The sequence below is a fragment of the Rhinatrema bivittatum genome, chromosome 6 (genome assembly GCF_901001135.1).
Source record: "Rhinatrema bivittatum chromosome 6, aRhiBiv1.1, whole genome shotgun sequence".
NCBI lineage: Eukaryota > Metazoa > Chordata > Amphibia > Gymnophiona > Rhinatrematidae > Rhinatrema > Rhinatrema bivittatum.
Window position 1 is genome coordinate 236,871,738 of NC_042620.1, and position 22,635 is coordinate 236,894,372.

Consider the following 22,635-nt stretch of genomic DNA (forward strand, 5'->3'; position numbering starts at 1 on the left):
GGATAGTGCTCTCTCTCTTACTTGTGTTAGTTTTGCTGTTTTTACCGATGGGACTGTTAGTAGCGCTTTATTGGCTGACCTCAGATTTCTTTGGGGTACGTGTAAGCGTAGCGCTGTGTTTAACCAGTCAGCTTTCTGCTCAACTGGGCTGCCCGGAGCTGGGCTCTGCAGGGAAGGTGTTCACAGCCACTCATGAGCCGATGCAATAGAACGCACATTAAAGGGGGGGGGGGGGGGGGGGCGCTGGTATTCGGCACCAGTTTTCCTAACGCAAGCGCAGCCACATCCCCTGGGCACCCGATGCAGTAATTAACTGAGAGGCTGCGTAAAAAGGACGCGCTAGAGGAGAATTGTGCATCCTCAGCACTCAAATGCATCGGTCGCCCACAATTGCAGTGGGCGCTCAGTACAGAGTCTGTTTTTATCCCGCTTCTGTCCAATTTTGCCGAGGTTGCTTGTTGCCCACAGATAGGCACCCCTTGCTATTGTGTGTGTACATTGTGCATCCAGAATGTTTTGTTTAAATCAAGGCAATATACCTGTATTTTTAAACATCACAAGCAGTAAATTTAAGTGTCACAATGATACTAACTGGGAGAAACCACAGAGGACCATATTTTTAAATTTCTCATGAACCCTTGACTCGCAAATTGACTTAGCGTCACCTCTGGGGCTGGAGTTAAATTTGCCACTTTAAAAAGTGTGTGCTGGGTGCCCAGTGATTTTTTTTGCATTGGGGGTAATAGCTAATAGCCTCACCTGCATGGAATTTACATGTGATGAGCGCTATTGGCTACACATTTGCTTGGGCGCACATTTTGGACACGCTAATCTTCTTATTGCATCAGGTGCTAGTCTAACGCAACCAAAACATGCATAAACTCGTGCACTAGGCTGGGCGCACTTTATTGCATCGGCTCCTTGGTGTCTCCCAACACAGTGAGACCCAGTGCCTGGATTCAGTGCCCTTGACTGCAAATCTCCGGAAGGACACTGATGTGTGGCCCGTGGCCAAGGACCATCCATGCAGTGACCAGACTCGGTAAGCTGCAGAGGCTCAGCAACATGAAAGAATGGCTGAGATTTTCAGACAATCAGAAGTGCTCACTTAGAGACTATAAGAACATGAGTAAAAACATGGGCTAAATTTTAGTGTACCTTTTCTTTACTTGGTGTTGAAAAACCAGTTAACTCCCAATGCAGTAAGCTAACTGCATGCAAATGCATTGGGAATTAAAAAATATACAGGTGTGTGCACAGGTGAGTAAAAATGTGCACTCGGCCTTATTACATTAGCCCCATTAATAAGAGTAGAATGTGCAAAACATGATTTATCCACATAAAATTGAAAAGGCACACTAGCAAGCATAAAGTGACCTAATTTTGGGGGGGGGGGGGTTAGTGGATGGATAGGCTTGGAAGGGTAGGTAAGTTGGTGGAGGTGTTAATGGGTAGGTTTGTGAGTGGAGGAGTAGTTAGGTGGGTGGGAGTGGGTTACTAGATGGGTGGAGGTTGGTAGATGGGGTAAGTGAATGGGAGTTAGTGAGTGGGGAGGCAAGATAGTTGGGTGGGGCTGTCAAGTGACTGAGGTTGGGACAGAGGATAGATGGGGTTGTTAGGTGTGTGGGGGGATAGGTTAGTGAGTGGGTAGAAGTAGATAGCTGGGTGGGGCTGTCAGACGATTGAGGTTCAGATGAGGATAGACGAGGTTGTTAGGTATGTGGGGGATAGGTTACCGAGTGGGTGGTGGGTAGATAGTTGGGTGGAGGTGTTAGTGTGTAGGTGAGTATAGATCGGTAGGAGAGGGAGTTAGTGGATAGTGTGAGATTAGTTTATGGGTAGTAGCATAGATAGTTGGGTCGGGGGTATTAGTGGGTAGATGGATGAGAGTAGGTAGGTAGGTGCGGTGGGTAGCTCAGTACATTTTTTAGGCTTGAACTCCTGGGTCAGGGATAGAATAAAAGTTAACACATTTCTGGGGCCAATGTTGTTCTATGATGCTGTGCCAGCATGGTCCCAGACCTGGGATTCTGGGGTATGGGGCTTCATTTCAGACCTGAGTCCAGGACTCCTGCATCAAATCCGAAACCATGCTGACACAGCACCATAATCTAGCCCCAGAAATGTGACTTAACTTTACTTTACCTCTGACACAGAAGTTACATTTTCAACATTTTAAAAAAAAATGTGAATAAAGCCTTTCCTTCGTTGGGAAGTAATCGTTAATGCCTTCATTATTATAGTATGTGCACGCATTTTTTACTCACATTTGTGTGCACGTTTTCTCTGTGCTCAAATGCTTATTACATCATGACTAAATGTGCACACAAACGTGAGTGTCAATGTGCACTCGGTTTAGCCCACGTTATTACACGGGTCCCATAGTTTCACTGCAGTAAAAAAAGAAAAAGGTGTTTCCATAGGGGCACATCTTCATTGTTAAGAAAACTACGTGCACATTTGGCATTTCAAAAATGTACGCAGGTATTCAACCAATGCATTTTACACTCCCATTGCTGATGGCATGGTACTTACATACTTTTTACGCATACAATCACACGATCTTCAAAAACAAACTCTGCCAGTAAGATCAGATAAGTCTGAGTGATCTGAACAATATGCACCTCTACTGTGTCAGGAGCTCATTTACTAAGAACTTTTCTCATAGACACAGAATGGGAGAAAAGCCTTAATAAATGAAGTCCTCAGCTAGGCCGGTTATTGAACCTTTATCTGAATGTAATTTAAAACACAGTTTGCAACTCTGACCACTAAACCATTTCCTGGGAAAGTGTTCTCCTTAACTTACTTAATTCAACGTATTTCATACAAATATTTCCTGGCACCCAAAAATATGCTGCAATATCCAGGAGGTGTATTAAATGGTCCCTGTTACATAACCAGCTCAGTGCATGCTAGTGCCTTTTTTTTTTTTTGTCTGTTTCCAGATAAATACTAGTTAGTTGTCTTCAACAGCAGCTTGGAAGAACTGGCTGTTGTCACCCCGGAATTAGCCCATGGACTATTTTTGCTGTTATTCGGAGAATTCAGATATTATTGTAAATCACTACAACTTTGCTTCTCTCATAGAGTTCAACACAAAGTCATCTGAATCCCTGGGTGACATTAATACTGTGCAGTTTGTGGTCCCTTATCAATTCCATTAGACATTGCTGTGGTGTGATTGAAACAGAGAATGTGATGTGGGTAAGGACGAGCAGGCTCATTTAGTCTGTGCAGTTTACTTCCTGTTGTGTTGACATAAACCACAGTCTACGGTGGATCCTCTGTGCTTATTCAGATTTTTGACCTGCCTTACCCAAATAATGCTTAAGGTGACTGACAGGCATTATTAGTAACTCAGGTACAATAACGTTCAGCCCCCCTCTCCCCCCAAAGAGCTTACAATGTAACACCTGCGGCAAGAGGAGGTAACGTGACTTTGCCCATGATCATTGGGGAAAGTAGGATTTGAGCTTGGGTTTCCCTGGTTCCTAGTCCAGTGCTCTAACCACTAGACCATGCCTCTTATCCCATCCTAGCTTGAATGATGTTACTCTTTGTTGAGTGTAACCCCTTTGAGCCTCTTGTGACTTTTTGTTCTGGAAATTCCTTTCTTGGTGCATGAGCTAGAGCTTACAGTGGAGCAACTGTATTGAATGTACCATGCTTCCTAGATGTCTGAATTATGAGGAAATATGTTTCTTAGAAAGTATTGCCTGGAGCTCTTCTTAACATTGGGATGCAGTGGCATGCTGGAAGAGGCGACGGGGGCCCCTTGTGACACCTCTCAGAGGGCAGCAGAGCTAGCTGCCATCCCTGGATAAGACATTAGCAGCACATCACTGCTATCATTCTGATCTGCTGCAAAAAAAAAAAAATCCATTTGTGCATTATGGCAATATCAAAGAGAGCAATTCATTTCTGATGGTAAATCTGTTTTTCCCCCCCTTAAAAGCCAATTTTAAAAAATCCAAATCTCTTTTGAAGGCAGTCCCAGGAAAAAAGTGGAGCTTTCTCCCACTGGTTCTGTGCAGATCAGGAAGTGTCAGGTTTAGTCCAGCCTCACATCCCACTTCAAGAGAAGAGTGGTGTTTGTGGCAAAGCAGGGCACAAAGGGAGTTGCAGCTCTCTCATGCCAGTGGTTCAGTGTTCAAGGTAACACTTGAGAAATGGTACATTAAAATGACTTTGTTCATATCTTATAGGAAAATAAGGACAACCAGTGCAGTAACAACAGCACAATAACCTTTCCAATGGACACTGGCCTGCTCTGTATGTATGTAATTATAGTTATTACAAGGATTTATTTGTCGCTCTCCTACCATAGTACTTACAGCAAGGTATAGGGTTATTAGTACCTTACATTTCTATGACAGAACAGAAAATAAACAGAGACATGAATTAAAGAGCAGGAGAGACTTAAAGGTAAAAGGGTGAAAGAGTATATGTGGGAGATATTGTACAAGGGTAGCACAGTGCGTGTAAGATAAAAGGACAGTGCCAAAGAACCGGAGCAGGAAAGGAGGGCGGGATTTGTAGAAGGAGGGGGCATAAGTTACAGCACAAATAGCTCACAGTGCAATGTACAGTACAGCGTGGCACCAGTGACCCAGGACCAGATGGCACTGTGTAGGAGGCTGGGGTGAGTATGCACCGAGGAAGAGGCCAGGGATTGTGCCAGTGGGGAGAATGCCGAGTTTACCGATCAAAGCCACAGAGAAGCACTTTGGAAGTAAGCCTAGCAATGGCTGGAGCAGGAAGAAATAATAGTGTGGGCTGGCAGAAAAGAAAAAGCGAGGGAACTGAAACTGAAAACAGAGAACAAAAAAATGGCTGTGGGGAAGGGAAAAATGGAAAAGGGGCGAGGGGCGAGGGGGGACATACCATTATTTAATTCTTCTCTTCCTTTCCATCTTGGACTTTTTGTGGTCCATATTCAAAAGCATTTAGCTGGATAATTCAGACGTTAGCCAGTCAAATGAATATTTGGGCACAGATCTGGCTAAATTCTAGCCACCTAATAAGTTAGACGGCTAGAATTTAGCCAACTAAGGGGGTCATTTTGTAAGCGTATCGCACGCGATAGCTAGATCGGGGCGGAGTCGGCACCGGAAGAGGAGGAGTCGGGGCGGACGCCGCGAAAACTTCGCTTATGGCGAAAAGGTAAGAGCCCTTATCGTTGCCAGTAGCGCGCCCAATAGCACCACCTCTTACGATGGCGCTATTGGGTGCGAAAGCCGGCAGCGATTGTACCGCGGTGGTGCAATCGCTGCCGGCTTTCGCAGGCCCGCCCCCCGCTTCGCGACCCCCGCCCCCCCTTAGCGCCGGGATTCACAAACCGGTGCGAAGAAAGAAAATCCAGCCCTAAGTTAGGGACGTTCCAGAGGCATAAATGGAAGGAGATGAGTTAGCCGGCTAAGTTATCTGGCTAACTCCCATATTCAGCGTTGTTAGCCAGATGACTTAGCGAATTAAGTCTAGTCAGGCCAAAGAACTGTCCTAAAGTTAGGTGATTATAGATAGCTGGTTAACTTTAAGATAGCTGACAATATTCAATAGTGCGGTTTCACTACTGAATATTCCTCCAAAGTTAGCTGGATGCGTTTTTTGGCTAACTCTGCTAGCCAGACTGTGTCTGAATATGGACCTCACGGATGCTGGAAATCCTTCACCCAGCCCGTGACTCAATGTCCATTTTGTTTTCCTGTTGCCAGCTGCTCTGCTCCAGAAACCTTTGTGAGCCCTCTGGCTCTTGCTGTCTTGAGCTTCACCTGTTGGCATCAGTAAGCCTGTGACTGCTCCAATTCAGGGATTTATTAAGTAAAACAAGTACTGGATGATGCATCCAAATTCCCTTCCCATCCCTGCGCTGACCTCAGCTATTTTAGTCCTTCAGAAGGACAGCTTCATCCCCGGCCATTAGTCTATTTAAAAAAAGAACATCTTATGAATGCCTACAGTAAAAAGGATTGGAAAGGTGAATTCCATGAAGTACACAACATTTCCAAAGGCACTCTTTACCTCCAGCATGCATTTTTAAAGGATATAGGTGTGTTTGGGTTGGAGGGGATCTGTATGTGTAGGGAGGGTGGGGATATATCCTGGGGATGTGGGCTCCATCCCATTTTCCGCAGACAATCAGCCTAGAAAATGGAGCGTGGGTCTTAATTTTAGTTAAGAGCCAATAACGAACACAACAAGACATTGTTACAGTATTAATGAATTCTAACCTCCCCCACCAGAGGGGAAAATGTAAGCAGAGAATAGCAACCTTGGCAGACAGCATGAAGTGCTGCAGGAAAAAAAAATTCTTCAAGTTTTTCTGATTTTGTGTTTTTATTGCATACTTTTAAGAACGCAAGCTTGATATAATACAGTAAAAATTAGCAGACACAGTCCACAGGAAGAATTATTAATTTCCTGGAGATCTGCAGCCAAGCACCAGGGTTACCGACCACCCATAACTGTACATGACCGCCCATAAAGAAACATGAAGAAATGGACCTGTCCATAAATCTGCAGCAGCCCTCACATCTCTTCCGGCACCTGCTGGCGTTATTGGCACACGGACGGTAGCCAGAAATTCCAAGCCTGGTGGAGCTGTGGTCTGCCAACCCCTATTACTGTACTTGTCTGATTGCCTCACTGGAAGACCTTTTGCTAACATATTCTAGCTTTTTCACAAGGATATGTGATTGCAGAGTTGGTAATATATTATGTTTATTTATTTAAAAGAGTTATAGCTCCTTCATGCCGAAGTATATGGCAAGGTACAAAACAGATGTACATAAAATCACTGCACGCAGAAACAAATGCATAAGAGCAAAAATATGGAAAAGAACATGGCACTGACATGCATCTGTGCAAATAATCAACCATGCAAATGAAAAATGGAACTAACCATCCAGTGCAAAGGCATGTCTGAAATAGAATGCTTTTAATGCTCGAGAATTAGTCATGGTCCATACTTGTTCAGGCAGCGCTTTCCAGAGGAGACGGCCAGTCAGAGAATGCCCACTCACAGGTCTGGTCAACATGCCCATGGTCATGGTCAATGTATGGTCAGATCATGCACCAATATAGCTCTACTTTGGTAGATCAACTCCATTCCACAGGGCCCTGGTGCTTTAACAATTCCCTTTGACAGGACAATAAGTTTTGTGATATTATAAGGAAAGCCAAGAACCATTATGTGATAATGGGACAGTTTCAAATCAGATGCTTTGGGATGCACTAAAAGTTGTAATTAAGGGTAGAATGATTTCACCAACCAGATTAAGGGAGTTTACAAGGTCTACTTTAGCTCCAGCAGTGATTTGGGTAGACAAGGGAGCAGCGCCCTCTCTGGCTGCAGGTGGCAACGCCCTCCTGTAAGGCATGGCGGGGTTGTAATGGCATGGGAGGGAGATAGGTCAGGCAGCTAGATTTTGGATAGATTGTAGTGGAGAGAGATGGTTTGGTGGGAGACCTCTGAGGAGCAGATTGCAGATGGAAAGACTGAATAAAGGTTTTGGCAATATGTTCAGGAAGAAAGAAACTAAAGGTTTACAAAAAAACAACAAAAAAAAGGTTTGACTAACCTTTTTATTTGACTAACTTAAAATGTTTCTTGATGAGCGTTCGAGAGCTAATCCTCTCTTCTTCAGGTCAGAGTTCAAACTTGGAGCCTGATTTACTAAGGCTTTTCTCCCATTCTGTGTTTATGGGGAGAATGCTTAGTAAATCAGGCCCTTAGTTTGAACTCTAACCTGAAGAAGAGAGGATTAACTCTCGAAAGCTTGTCAAGAAAAGTGTTTAGTCCAATAACTAACCTTGTTACTGGTTAATGTTTCTTTCTATGTGCTCAAGTGAATTATTAACACAGCAGCCAAACTACATTCATCCAGTAAGAAAGAGAGATCTTGGTGATGTTAACTGTTGGGTTTTATGTACAATTATCAATAAAGAACAAGAAATAGAGATCAGAAACCCCATTGGTGAGCTTGGTACTTGCCAGCAGAGAGGGTGCATTAGATCATAATTGCAAACATAAGGTCCCTGATAATAAATAAATGAGGAGGCACCCAGTAAGGTCCATCTCTCCGTTAAGTGACACAATGTGATAGAAATAGATCAATGCAATCTCCAGCTAAATTAAAGAAGGGTTTTGAGCGACTGTGTGGACAGATCGCAAGTTCAGAAGCTCCATGTGTCTGTGCCAAACACATTTCATTAATAAATGTCAGGGGAGTGAGTCAGATGGCAGATTGGAAAAACACATCACTCTTTGCCAGGTGGAGGTTTTTTTTTCATCTATCAGCAGCATGGTGCCAGTTTGATAAATTTCAAGCAAAATAACACAGCCGCATCTCAGCTCCAAGATACTAGCCAAATATTAAGGCAGCAATCAAGTGGCTTGTTGCACAGAAAGACAAAATATTGCATGTACTGCACTCTTCTCTGCCATCTCCCACCCACCAATGTGGGCTGCCTGCTGGGATAATATTTAGATCGTTCTTAATGTTATGTGTTTCTGCGTGATTACCCCCTTAAGAGATGCTGCTACATGCCCCTCGAACCCCACAGGCAGAAGGATTTAATGAAAAGTCAGGGCCAGAGAGGCACCCTTGCCATCTTAGATCTCTTGGAGTAAAGGTCAACAAAACAAGTTGTAAGCGACACCTTTTCATTGGACCAACTTCCTGCATCTCTCACTCCCTTCACCAGTTCTCTGCCAAGCATCTTGCTTTGATTGAGTTATGGGAGTGCAGCTCTAAAAAGGCCGGTTTAGAAGTGTATTAAGCTGGTCCAATAAAAAGGTATCACCTACGACTTTTTTTTGTTGACCTTTATGTCTATGAAATGCAGCTGTGCAGTCGGATATATAGCTCATCTCTGCACAGTCGCTCGCGCTCTGACCCTCCAAGGAGAGGTTGGCTACAGTGGTATCCCTGTATTTTTAGATGTATAAAGAACCCTCAGGATGTGATTACCTACATTTTTTTTGCTAAGGAAAACAAATACCAAAGTGGTAAAGCCCTTTGCCCACATCTCTAGTTAAAAGAGAAAGGTTATTTTAAGAAATGTTTGCTCAGTGAGGCACTTACTTTGTTTCTACCTTTAACTTGCTGTCTTCTGAAAAGGAACAGCAAATTGATTTTTTTTTTTGGGTTATTGTTAAAGGGATGGTTACTACTGCCAGAAAAACAAAGGGATTGTAATCTCATCTGTCCCATGGCCAGCAGAGGAGTCAGTTGCATGGTGTTAGGACAGTAACCTGGTGCACACAGGACAACGAGATCAAATGCCAGTGTACACTTTAGAGTTTAGCTACCAAATACAGTAAGTAATGCTGCTTCCTTCTGACTGTCCTCTGAATGGGCACAGAGGAGAACCTTGTGCCTTTGCTGTGACTGAGAGTTGTATATTTCTGGGCTGGGGGAAGAGGCTGCAAGTCAATTGATTGTTTGCTAGGTCCAGCAGGATTCCTTGTTTTGTTTTTCCTTGATTTTGTATATACAATACATGTTTATTTTATTATGTATGGCGTGTTTGTAAACTGCCAAGATTTATTGAGTAGTGGTATAAAAAAACCTTTTTAAATAAATACTTGAGTGTCAGCAGAGTTTGAGCCCCTAGTCTGCTGCTTTAATCGCTCGGCTGCTATTGTATTGATATAATAATTGTCTTATTTGTTGAAAGTGTTGTGACCAGAGTGGTGGACCCTTGGGCCGGCCGTGCGGAGAAGAGATGGAAGGTTAGGAGGACTCCGCTGTGAAGGGAAGGTCGGGAGGCAGCTCGGAGCCAGGAGATCAGCAGAAACTTCACCCTGGAAGCCCGAGGTCCCCCTGGGAGGAGCCCGTGAGGACCCGGACCCCTGGGACTTAGGTGAAATCACTCGGGAAGATGGTCAGCAGCGTGAAGATGATCCAGGTACTGGGCAGGCGGCAAGCAAGGAGCACAAGAAGACGAACCGGAGTCAAGAACCAGGAAGACAGTCCGAAGGTGAGGCAAGGCTGGAGCCCGGAGCAGCGAACTGAAGCAGGAGCGGACGCTGGAGCAGGAGTGGAACTGGAATCGGAGCGGAAGCAGGATCAGGAGCGGCAGCTGGAGCAGGAACAACAGCCAGGTCAGGAACAGGAGCCGGAACAGAAGCAGGAATGGAAGGCAGGGTCCAGAAGAAGCAGGAACAGCAACTATCTACTCTCAAGGAGTGGACCTCGTTGCAAGGCAAAGATCTTCAGTCAGACGCCGAGTTTAAATCCCTGCCGGCGTCTGACGTCATCTCCGGGGGCTGGCCGCGGTTTCGCGCCAGAGTCCCTTTAAAAGACTCCCCCTCGCGCGCATGTGCGCCTATGGGGGGGCGGAGCCAAGAATCGGAGTTCGGCGGCGTCTCCCTTGTGGAGATGCCACCGCGGAGAGGCCCGAGTAGGCCCGACGGATACCGGAGCCTGTTGCTGGCTCTCTGGGGGAAGAGGAGGTAAGGACCCAGTCATGAACCTCGCGACCGGGACCGCAACAGTAAGATTGTTCTACTTTTCCTTGCATCTAAATGGGATAAGGTGGATAATAAATGTAAAACTAAAAATGAATTTTCCTGCTTTTCCTATGGACTCCTCTCCCTGAAGGGGGTTGGAGATCATTCTGAAATTTTGCTCATTAAGGCAAAGTAGTTCCTACACTCTGATCTGGTATCTATTACACACTCTCTTAGCAGTTATAAGGGGGCAACTAGTAAGAAAAGTTTTGAAAACAGATTTGTTTTATTGGTACATAAATAAAAGTAGTGGAAATGGAGAGAGTGGGGCAGTGCAATAAATGTTGGACTGGACAGCAATTTTTAGAAAGACCTGCTCGAGACTATGGAGTTGACTATCCATGTCCTGCTCTCTGGCCTAATGATAGAGATTAGTGAGCTCAAGGCAGAAATGGTCACATTAAAAAAAGGTCTCTCCCGTATCCTCAATCCAGGATGCCAAAAGAAGGAATAGATGGATTGCAGTGGTTTCAGGAAGGATAAAGACTGAACCAGTAACACAGCCTTCAAACAATATCACCATGCAGCAGCTCTTTTATAGCACGGGTAGTTGAAGGTTTGATTTGTCACAGCATGAAATTTTAAAGTTTTAGCACTCCGGGTTCTTAAAACAGTCCTTGTAAGCCAATCCGCAGAGGTGTCATTGAGCATGTTCAGAGGGCACTGACATTTCAGGGCACTGATTCACAGCAGCTTTGGATTAAGGGCCAGATGCGGGCATGTGTTTCTCAGTATAGAGTGTCTCTAACTACAACGTTGAACTTACCTGATACTTGATATGTCCTCCTAGTGAATACACCATGTTAAAGGCATAACGAATAAATATTCTCTCATACAGAAGACAAACTAAGGCTTTCCAGTTCTGTCAAAAAGGTTTAAGTCAGTCTTATTAAAATTATTTGCTTTTTTTTTTTTTTTTTTTACACAAAGCCCTTTTCAATGCAATATATCCTTACTATAACAGGCGCTGATATGTCACATAAACTAATGAAGTGGAGCCAGCCTGTGGCAAGCGCTATGTACTGCCATGCAGCTGGACTGGATTCCAGGAGCAGGCTTCTGCTCCCCAGGAGGCATCTGGGAGGGGAAGGAGTCCCAGCCTTCACACAATGGCAACACCTAGTGACTGGATTTAGGAGCAAACAATTACAGGCTTCCAGAGGGAGCCCTGGCTTCCGACTGAGCTTTTAAATTGCAATCACTGGCAGGCCGATTCAGTACGGTGCGCTCGGCCGAGCGAACTGTTTAGCACCCGTTTGGCCGCGCATCTATTACCCCTTATACTGTAAGGGGTAATATCCTAGCGCCTCCTTATTAGCAGAAGCAGCAGCTGTCAGCGGGTCCGACAACAGACGCTTAATTTTATCAGCATCAGTTTTCGAACCCGCTGACAGCCATGGGTTCGGAAAACGGACGCCGGCAAAATTGAGCATCCGTTTTCGAACCCGCAGACCAGCGGACAGATTTTTTTTTTTTTTAAGGTTTTGTTTTTTTTTTGGGACCTCTCTGGTCTGCGGGTTCGAAAACGGATGCTCAATTTTGCCGGCGTCCGTTTTCCGAACCCATGGCTGTCAGCGGGTTTGAAAACTGATGCTGATAAAATTAAGCGTCTGTTGTCGGACCCGCTGACAGCTGCCATTTCTGCTAATAAGGAGACGTTAAGGACGCGCTATTGTCCCTAGCGCCTCCTTATTAGCACCCGGCCTCATTTAAATAGAGAATCGCGTGTCCTGGAGAGGTGCCTGGGCATGCGATGGGAGAGCGGGCACTCGCCTCGGAGCACCGGCTCTCCCGCACTTTATATTGAATCGGCCTGTGGGTTAAGCTGAGAAAGGGGTACAAAGATGGGGTGGGGAAGGCCCGGTTAGTTGTGAATGAAGGGTCATAGTTCTGTAGTTCTGTGAAGGTCAGTTCTAATTGAGCTAGAAGCAAAAAAAAAAACAAAACAAAGCCACGTTCTTAGTTTGTACTATTTAGATTTGATAGATCCTTCAAACCACGTTTAACAAATTACTCTAAAGAAATCTGCAAATAATAAATACTGCCAAAATACAGCCAGCCTTATGCAGTGAAACGGTAACGTTGTTGTGGGATAGCAGCACCCTCTCACGTGGTTGGAAGTATAGCATTCCACCCTTGGCCTGGTGCCTTATAAGAGGGAGGTCAGAGCAATGGGCTGTGAACCAGGAGATCTCAATTCAAGTTCTGGCACTTGTGCGGCTGTTGACAAGTCACTTTATCTCTCTGGGCCTCAGGTACCTGGTTAGACTGTAAACTCTCTGAGGCAGGAGTTCAATATATTTGTGTAAAAGCGATTAAGTCCTCCCAAACTTGCACATCTATAAATCTGTTAGTCCATAAGGTTAATTTTACCAGTGTCGGTTTTCGAACCCGCTGACAGCCATGGGTTCGGAAAACGGATGCCGGCATAAGGTCCATAAGGTGCCACCAGCACTCTGTCATTTCTGTCACTACACAAACTGCCCTGCCAGAATGTGTCTGTGCAAGTTTACACACACACACACACACACACACACACACACACAGGGTTTCAAGTGACATATACTGTATATAATTAAAACAGCCACTCCCCCATGGCATGCTGATATGCCACAACAATAGGCACCTTGTTGTGATTTACTTAAAAGGTATGCTCTGCAGGGAGAGCTTCACTTTTATTTTTTACCTGTTTGCTATAAACACCTTTTGGCAGAGATGCAAATGTCTGATTAATAGTAACCCAACTAGTGGTTGTACCACTAGTGCTGTAATAGTGGTATTTCACATTCTTATAATGATACTAGACGTTGTGCACCGTGCTGGCTAAAGACGACTGTGATTTCTAAATGGTTTCTATCCTGGAGGAAGCCAAGCCACATGGAAGAATTTGCAAATGCTTGCGTCAATGAATATTACAGGGAAACAGAATAAACAAATGGTCTGTTACCACAAAAACACAGCATAAAATCGCAAGTTTGTTTATTGAAAGGATCATAGTATACAGCATGAGAACAAGTAAATTGTTTTGATGCAGACTCTGTTGCTTGATTACATTAGTGTTGATTACAGGACTGCAGTGAATGGACTAGTTACATATGTCATACATTATGCAGTCCTCATACCCAGAGTGCTAATTAGTTGCTCTCCTCTGCTCTGGATTCTTTATGTCTCTTTTCAGTAAGATCTATATGAAAACACTGGAAATTAAGGTGCCAATAAAACTCTTTTTTTCTTAAAAAATCACTTATGTTTTAGCTTTGGCTGTTCATCTGACTATGTATATATTATCTCCCGAGTCATTCAACATACAACAACCAGATTTTCAGGAAAGGTAGATATATTATAAAACCTAGAATCCAGAATAACATTTTTCTAGAAAACGTATGATCTATATGAGAAATGGGGGAGTTAAAACAAAAAACAAATTGTTTTTTCCACTGCAATACCCCCACTGACCAAAAGGTGGAAGTATCCTATTAGTATAAAACAGATAAGAGTGACACCTTGTGGCCACTGTGAGTACTGCAGCCTGCACAGTGGATAGATAACATGCGTTCCCAAGAAATTAGTGCTGTGAGAAAAAAAGATAACTCCTAAGAATTGCTCTGAAATTCTTTCCTTGTTTGTTATTGTTACGGATCTTGCTAAGGAGTTAGCAATCTGTTATGGATCTTGCTAAGGAGTTAGCAATACGCTCTCCTCCTCCAGAGGGGAGGAGTTAGCTATCTGTTATCGCTCACCCCGCCAGGAGCGCAGAGTTAGAAAACTGTTCTGCTTTTCTCCTGAAAGAGGGAGGAGTAGCAATCTGTCATGATCTGTTCCTCCAGAGGCAAGGAGCTAGCTATCTGTAGTGCTTACTCCGCCAGGAGAGCGGAGTTAGTAATATGTAGCGAATTGCTGTTAGATGCTCCTGTAAGGGAAGGATGTAGCAATCTGTTAAGGATCAACTCCCCAGGGTAGAGGAGTTGGTAGTCTGTTCAATGATACTCTTCTGAGGAGAGGAGCTAACAATAGGTATATTGTACTTCGCTACTGAGATAGCAATCTATCATGCCTCTGCTACGGAGTAGCAATCTGTTATATATAGGCTGCTGACAAGTCCCATAGAAAGAGAAGTTAGCTATCTGTATAATACTTCCGTAAGCGGTGTTAGTGGTCGTTAATGGTTGGCTCCCACAGAGTGACAGTAGTGTAAGGAATGACCACTTGGAGGAAATGGTGAATCCCTCGGCTGATGGCAGATGACAGCGCCCCCAGGAGGAGACCCTGAGAGGAACCATCGGCTAGGCTAGAATATGAAATAAACACAAATAGTTCTTTATTAGGCTGGAAGCTGAACCACCAGTGGTGGCAGTAGTGAGTCGATGTGGGCCGAAGTCCTTCTGATACTGGAATATAATCTCTTGGTCACTGAGCTGTAGAAACAGACTAGATGTAGTGAGTAGATAGGGTATACTGGATACAAGATGGTACACTCACAACAGTAGATGTCTGCAATGGTCTCTATGCCACAGAGAGTCTTCAGTACATTCAGGAACAGGAGCCGTAGTTGAGCAATGGTTCCTACAAACAGTCTGTAATAAGAACTCACAACAGCTGTATATGAAATGGCTTCTAAAGTAGAAGAGAGTCTGTAAAGGATTCTAGGAACATGGGCCCTCGTGGAGTGAGTACCGGTTCCTATCTGCAATCTTGCCAATATAACTCTCGATCTCTGTACCTGCGATAACGTCTTGGAAGGAAGGGAGTCTTCAGAGCTATAGGAATGTAGGCCCTCGTGGAGCAAGTACCGATTCCTATCTACAATAGAACTCACTGTGTTCACGTCTGCGATCGCTTCCAGGCAATGAAGAGTCTTCTGAGTATTCTGGCAATCTGAAATCAAGAAGAGAGAGTGGAGCCCCCGTGGAGCGGGTACTCCTGGTAAGTTTGAAAAGGCCAAGCAGTGGAGAAGGATTTCCCTCGCTGACTTGGATCGTTGTTGCAAGTATCGTGGACTGCCGAAGCAAGTCCTGTTGGAGTTCCTTGCAAACTCGTTAGAGGTTAGCAAACAAAGACCTTTTAAAGTGAGAATGGATTACGTCACTACGGGGGGACGCCCCTGAGGTTTGCGCCCTTGCTGGTACAAAGTCTGAAGCATGCGCGCGCGCGCCCTTACATCATCAGGAACATGGCGGATCCGTAGCATCAAGCCAGCCCGGGGATGCCGGGACCAAGAGGCAGGGAGAAGCCGCGGTTGCAACTGTCCATCAGAACCGAAGGGAGTCGCTCCCAAGGTAGAGAGGGTAGAGTGAGGGGCGAGAAGAGGCACGAACGCAACAGTTATTTTCAAATTTTCATCCAGATTCTAATCTAGAGACACATTAACCCAACAAAATCTTCCCTTAGAAAACGCGTCATATCTACAGCAGGCCCCACACAGTGGAACGTGCTCCCTCCAGACATCCGACAAGAACCATGCCACTCGTTGTTCAGAAAGAAACTCAAAACTTGGCTCTTCTGCCAAGCTTTTCCAGGAACATAAGCCCCTTGCCTGCATCCTGATTGCTCGTTCCTCTGATCATTCTCACTGGCTGATCTAATTAAGGTCGTTCTATGCACGATGTAACCTTCTTGTTTTCACTGTCGTAGGTTATTGATTGTTCACCCTCACAAGCTATATTTTTTCTCTACTCCCCATTACCTTTTTACAGATTATTTTATACAGATAACAGTTTGATTGATTTTATGAACCAATACTTATCTTAGCTAGAATAGTTTTCCCCCTTCCAAGTTTTTTTTTATAATTGTTATTATGGACCAATCCATAACTTAGCTAGAATAGCTTCCCCCTTCCAAGTTTCATGTACCCATTGTTCCATGTACCGCCTCCAGGTGAATTCATTTTCGCTGTTTTATTGTTTCAATGTAAACCGCTGTTTTATTGTTACATTGTAAACCGATGTGATTTGTATTTCATACAGGAACACCGGTATATAAAAATTAAAAATAAATAAATAAATAACCCAACTGATCCAACTTCAAGGTTGTCTCATGATGATTCAAGAAAACAGAAAGAAGATGTGTTCCCAATGAATCCTAAGACACCATCTCTGGATATGTTATTAAGCATGTGCACCCTAATAGGAGTCAGGCACTTCTTCGAAGAGTAAAATTAAAAAGCATTTTAGCTTCTGTACATTGATCTCATAGAACAGTGGTTCCCAAGCCTGTCTTGAAGGAACCCCAGTCAGTCAGATTTTCAGGATATCCACAATGAATATGCATGAGATAGATTTCCATGCACTGCCTCCTTAGCATGCAAATTTTGTCATAGTATAAGGGACAGCTGATGGACTATCTACCTAGGTAACATCAAGCTAGGTTGAGAGAACATCGCACAAATCTCATCTTTGAGTGAGTTTCTCACTCCGAAGGTCATCAAATCTTCACAAGAGAGCACTGTTCTGTTCATACGTCTCACTTTGAATGTCAAAGTGGCCCCTAACCCCTACACTAATACCTAAACCTCACCTCGAGTTACTAGGTGGGCCTCCCATAGAGATATAAATACCTATCTAGTGTTAGGGCATTATAGCTAGGCACTCTCTCCCTTCCCCTCCCCCCAGCAGCCTTGATAGTAAACATAATCCCCCCAGTGGTTGTATGTAGGTAATACCACAATTCTGGCACTTATCTTACAGTGTGAAAATGTTATCACAATTTGTGTTAACTTAGCACTTTGCATAGGCATTAGCACAAATTGCAATAAACTGCCTATTACCATAAAGCACACCCCCTTTTTCTATCACATGCGATATTTAGTGCATTTTGATAAATCCAGGCCTCAGTTGTAACTGGGAGTGGATAACAGAATTCACAGGTATATACTTAGCTATGTCTAACAATGTAAGCAGCTGAGGTGCATATACCAGTTCTGGTAGCCAGGAACATCTTTCCAGGGTGCCTAAGAGAGCAGTGGAAAAAAACCGAACTAATATACTCCTTTCCGTAAACAAATTAGTCAAAACAAGTAAAACTTTTCTTGCATTTCTCTTAAGGCAACTGTTAATGTTTATTCTCAGTATTTATAAACAGTTGATACAAAAATGAGTTGGCAAAGCACCTTGCATATTTCTCCAAACATCTGTTTATCATAACATTGTTGCTGGCAAGGGATTGGCCTTGTTATCGGGGTGGGTTAAATCAAGAATGCTGCATTGTTAGAGGAATGAGATCATAGCCTATTTCTGCTTCTACATTAAACCCACTATGACAAATTTCTCAGTAATTTAGATTACATTTATTAGCTGTTTACATTAAGTTCATACAAAGCCATATGGAAGGTTTCATTCACAGCAGCATAAATACAATTCAACAGCCCATAAAAAGAAGCCCACAAACATTTGAGGGCATTGCTATGGAAAGCATGACATATTTAGATCACTGTTGGCTTTGGTCATTGTTTTAGGTTCATGTCTAGAGGAGACGAAAATATGTGCTGACTTATTTTTAAGATACCAAACTGAGATACACTGAGGGTTTTTTTTGGGTTTTTTTTGGCGTTGAACTCTGAATTAAGCAAGTCAGCTCATATTAACCCCTAGTAAATGTCTGCAAACATCACCTTCATAGTCTGTGTGCCCTAATCAAAATCAAATGCTGGCATTCCTTCCTTTGTAACATTCATGCCTGTGGATGGGGGTTACTAATGTGAACAAACAAAAGGAAATCAGTTCTGCCTCGGTATTAGAGGGCAGGGCTGGAGAAAAGCCTCTTTTCCCATTGTCTTGGTATTAGTGTGTGGCCCAGTTCCATCTTCTTTCCTGAAGTGGAAGTTATCATCATTTTGCTGAATTTCTAAAGGAAAAGCAAAAGAAGCAAAATGTCGCATAGCTCCACAGTTTTACGATTGAATACCGAGTTCTTCAACATGTGCAGCCCTTTCCTGAGTGTCAGTTCCCTCTGTGCATATCCGAGAACTCACTGATATGCTTTATGTACGCTTCAAATCTTCTACAGAGAGCTGAGGATGTAGCACATTATTATCTATACTAAAATAAAAAATGTTTCACTCAGTTTCAAAGTAAATTTATTCTGAATCAGGTTCAACCTAATGCCATCTTTCCATCACCCGTGTCTAGTCTACCATATAGATCTGTGTAAAATCCATTTAAAGACCTCACGTTTTCCATAATGAAAATCTGTAGATTTTTTTAGTTTATCCTGAAAGAACTCCTCTAGACCCTTTCATGAGCTTTTGACTTCTTGTTTGAACATTCCGAATTTCATCAACATCTAACGAGTGCTGAGGCAGCCAAAACTGTCACCTGCATTAAACTGTACGAGCATGAGCACATACACTCATTTAGATATGGCCATCACCTATCCTTACCCTTACTCCAGCCCCTACTGCACTAAGGATACTTCCCAGCTGTCAACTGTACACATTTGACCGCCCACAGGATACTGTGCCATCTCCCTAGCTAAGAACTGTAGCCAAATCAGCCTACCGCCCTTTCTAGGAACCTTGCCACCTTCTCCAGTTTATATCTAAAAGTGTATCAAAGCCCTGCCACCATTTCTTGCTGGTGGATATCAGCTCCTCTTCATGAGAGCTTAACTCAGCCAGAGAAATGTACATAATTAATCACATGGAACAGCAGAGGACCAAATAGGGAGAATACATAGAGAGACTGTATGGTTGAGTTAAGCTCTCGAGAAGAGGAGATGATATCAACCCCTATTTTCTCTACCCTTCACTCCCCCACCTTATCTTGTCTTTCTAAACTGATAACTATTCTATCTATATCACCAAATAAAGCTTTGATAAAATTATTTTATGCAACCTACAGAGCAATTTAACAAATGGAATCTGTCCATAATATGACCAAGACACTTGTTAAAGAAAATTTCTGCTAGAAGACAATTGTAATACTAGCATCAGTAGTACCATATTTAAGGCTTCAGGTCATTATTTAATTTTATGATATTGAAAAGAAAAGTCTGATAGACTACATTATGACCCAGCCTCTGGAATTCAAAAATATATGTACTATTATTACAGTATGCACACTATGCCAGAGTCTCACCAATGATGGATCTAATGAATTTAGGTATACAAACAAATAAGTGCATTCTAGAGGGGAAAAAAAGAGGTGGGGTCTTGTTAGCGCTCACCCCGCCAGGAGGGCGGAGTGAGCGATCTGACTGCGCTCACCCCGCCAGGAGGGCGGAGTGAGCGATCTGATAGGCTTGGCTCCTGTAGGAGGAGAGGTTAGCAATCTGTTAGTGCTCTGCTCCCCAGAAGGCAGGAGTTGGCAAAGTATTATGCTTTGTTCCTGTAGAAAGAGGAGCCAGCAACCTGTATGATCCTCACGGAGAGTAGGCTATCTGATATGGTCTGATGTGGGTTGGCTCCCACAGAGTGGCAGATGATGATACCGCTCTATTAGTGTAAGGAGTAACACTTAGTAGAAATAGTGAATCCCTGGGCCGATGGCAGATGACAGCGCCCTCAAGTGGAGATCCTGAGAAGGACCACCGGCTAGGCTGGAGTATTGAGACAAACACAGATAGTTCTTTATTAGACTGGAAATAGAACCACCAGAGGTGGCAGTAGTGAGCTGATGTGCCCGGCAGGGCTGAAGTCCCTCAGATACTGGAATCACGATCTCTAAGTTGCTGAGCTGTAAGGAGAGACTATAAGTAGTGAGTAGACAGGGTATGCTGGACATACAACCAGTGGTAGATGATACACTCACACTTGTAGATATCTATAATGTCTTCTTATGCAACAGAGAGTCTTCAGTATTCAGGAACAAGAGCCACAGGCGAATACTGGTTCCTGTAAGCAGTCTGAAATAAAACTCACAATAACTGTGTATGGGATGGCTTCTGGAATAAAAGAGGGGCTAGGAGAGATTTAGGAACATAGGCCCTCGTGGAGCGAGTGCCAGTTCCAATCTGTAAATCTGTAATAGTAATCCATAAGATATAAGTATGCGATATCTTCTGAGGAAGAAGAGAGTCTGAGAAAGGTATTAGGAACATAGGCCTTCGTGGAGCAAGTACCGGCTCTTATCTGCAATCTGCAATGGTAACTCACGATCTCCGTACCTGCGATAACGTCTTAAACTGAAGGGAGACTTAGAGATTAGGAACATGGGCCCTAGTGGAGCGAGTACCGGTTCCTGTCTGTAATAGGACTCACTGTGTTCACGTCTGCGATCGCCTCCAGGCAATAAGAGTCTTCTGAGAATTCGGGAATGTAGGCCCTCGACGGGCGAGTACCGGATCCCGTCCAACAATCTGAAATCAAGAAGAGAGAGAGCAGGGCCCCCGAATAGCAGGTACCCCTAGGTGAGTCTATAGAGGCAGAGCAGCGGAGGAAGTATTCCCCGAGAGTTGCGAGGAAGGGGTTACTACCCTAGTCCTTGCTAACTCGAATTGAATTAGCAATCATAGACCTTTTATGTTGGAAGCGGATGACGTCACTATGGGGGGACACCCCCGAGGTTCGCGCCCTTGCTGGTACAAAGTCTGGAGTGCGTGCGCACGCGCGTGCCCTTACGTCATCAGGAACATGGCGGATCCGTAGGGTCATGCCAGCCTGGGGATTCCAGGAAGAAAATAGTGAAGAGAAGCCGCGGCCACAACTGTCCGTTACAGCTGAAGGGAGTCACCACAAGGTAGAGAGGGTGGAGCGAGGGCGAGAATAGGCACGAATGCAAAGGTCTATTACAGCAATTAGTGGCCTCCATACCCTGTGCAAACTTTGAAAATGACATTGTTGGTGAAAGAGTTGAAGAGAGTCCCACTGTTCACATGTGGCAAGACAGTAGAAACCCTGGTTAGAGCACTGTGACTCACTTAGTATTGGGGTTTTATTCACCCTAGAACCAAGCATGTCTGGAGAGTTTACACTATTTCTTAGTTCTGCTGTTTACTGCAGGAACAAGTGTTAGGGGTATTGCTGTTACTGTGAAGTTCTGAGGTATTGCAGCAAAACTCACTTTGTGGTGAGATTATATACTAAATCCAATAATACATACCCATGCTGAAAGTAATGTATACTGTATAATATCTAGGGCATACAATAATTAGAATACAATACATATCTAGTAATAACTTATGTATTTATTTTATATTTGTATGTTAATGGAGGCTCTGAGAATAAACACTATTAGCTTATTTATATTTTACTGACTGAGAAGAGTTCCCATCTAGAACAGAATTTCAATGCAAATTCACCTCAGCCGTAAGGTTAGATAGATAACAGCCAAGGCTGTAAAAGCCGTCTACTTGGGAGGCAGAGTTACGGTAGAATATCTTGAAATGTAAGTCTCAGCTCAATCTTGCAGTGTAATCATGAAAAAGTCACGCAACTTCCCTCTGCTTGCTCCAAAAAAACATGCCATAGTCCTGGTAAAGCCAGCGGACACAGACTGTCTTTGTCCTGCTGCCAACCCCCAGGGAAAATGTTGACCAAATGAGAGTTGCACTATGGGGCTAATGTGTTGCTATTGGCTCAGCGATCAAAGAAGTTAGCAGACAGAAAGCTAAACAAATATTTTGGCTTTCTTCCAAATCTGACTGCAGCAAGGTTTGATGTGCTTACACTTTCATGGGGGGGGGGGGGGGGGGCAGGGGGAAGAAGGAATTATTAAGAACAGTTTTATATGGTTTATTTATTGTAAGGAACTGTGGGTGCGTGAGCCCCTCTTGCCATGAAACTGCCTCATAGGTAGAGTCCAGAGACCCGAGCCAGTGGCAGGTAAACGAGTCTTGGCACGGGCCAGCCTATGCCGGAGTCCAAAAGTCTAAGCAAAGACCAGGCTGCAGCTAAAGCCAGGCAAGGGCAAGACTGAAGTCTTGAAACAATGGGTGAGACTGAAGCAAAGCTCAGAAGATGGAACCAGGCCGAAGGGCTTGAGCAAGGCAGAGACTGGAACCAGAAGGAGAAAACCTTCTTACCAAGGCACCGAGTCTAACTCCAGGCAGGTTAAGTGGTCTTGAGCATGTGACTCACCCACGAACGTGCGCCAAATCGTGCGCACCAACGCACACGCACACCCTATGCATCTCTTCGCTGGGTCCTAGTATCACACATAACAGAGTGTCCTGTGGCGGCTCCC

General features: G+C 44.1%; 1 protein-coding gene and 1 long non-coding RNA gene across 2 annotated transcripts in view; one reads left to right on the forward strand and one right to left on the reverse strand.

Moving 5' to 3' along the window:
• The window catches only part of FHL1 (four and a half LIM domains 1), a 111,558-nt gene that overhangs the window by 69,704 nt on the left and 19,219 nt on the right, over positions 1–22,635 (reverse strand). The gene's annotated exons all lie outside the window — the stretch shown is intronic.
• LOC115094020 lies at positions 4,606–11,313 on the forward strand. The gene is made up of 3 exons (XR_003857466.1): positions 4,606–4,645; positions 9,166–9,324; positions 9,685–11,313. It is a non-coding gene; the product is annotated as an uncharacterized LOC115094020 (long non-coding RNA).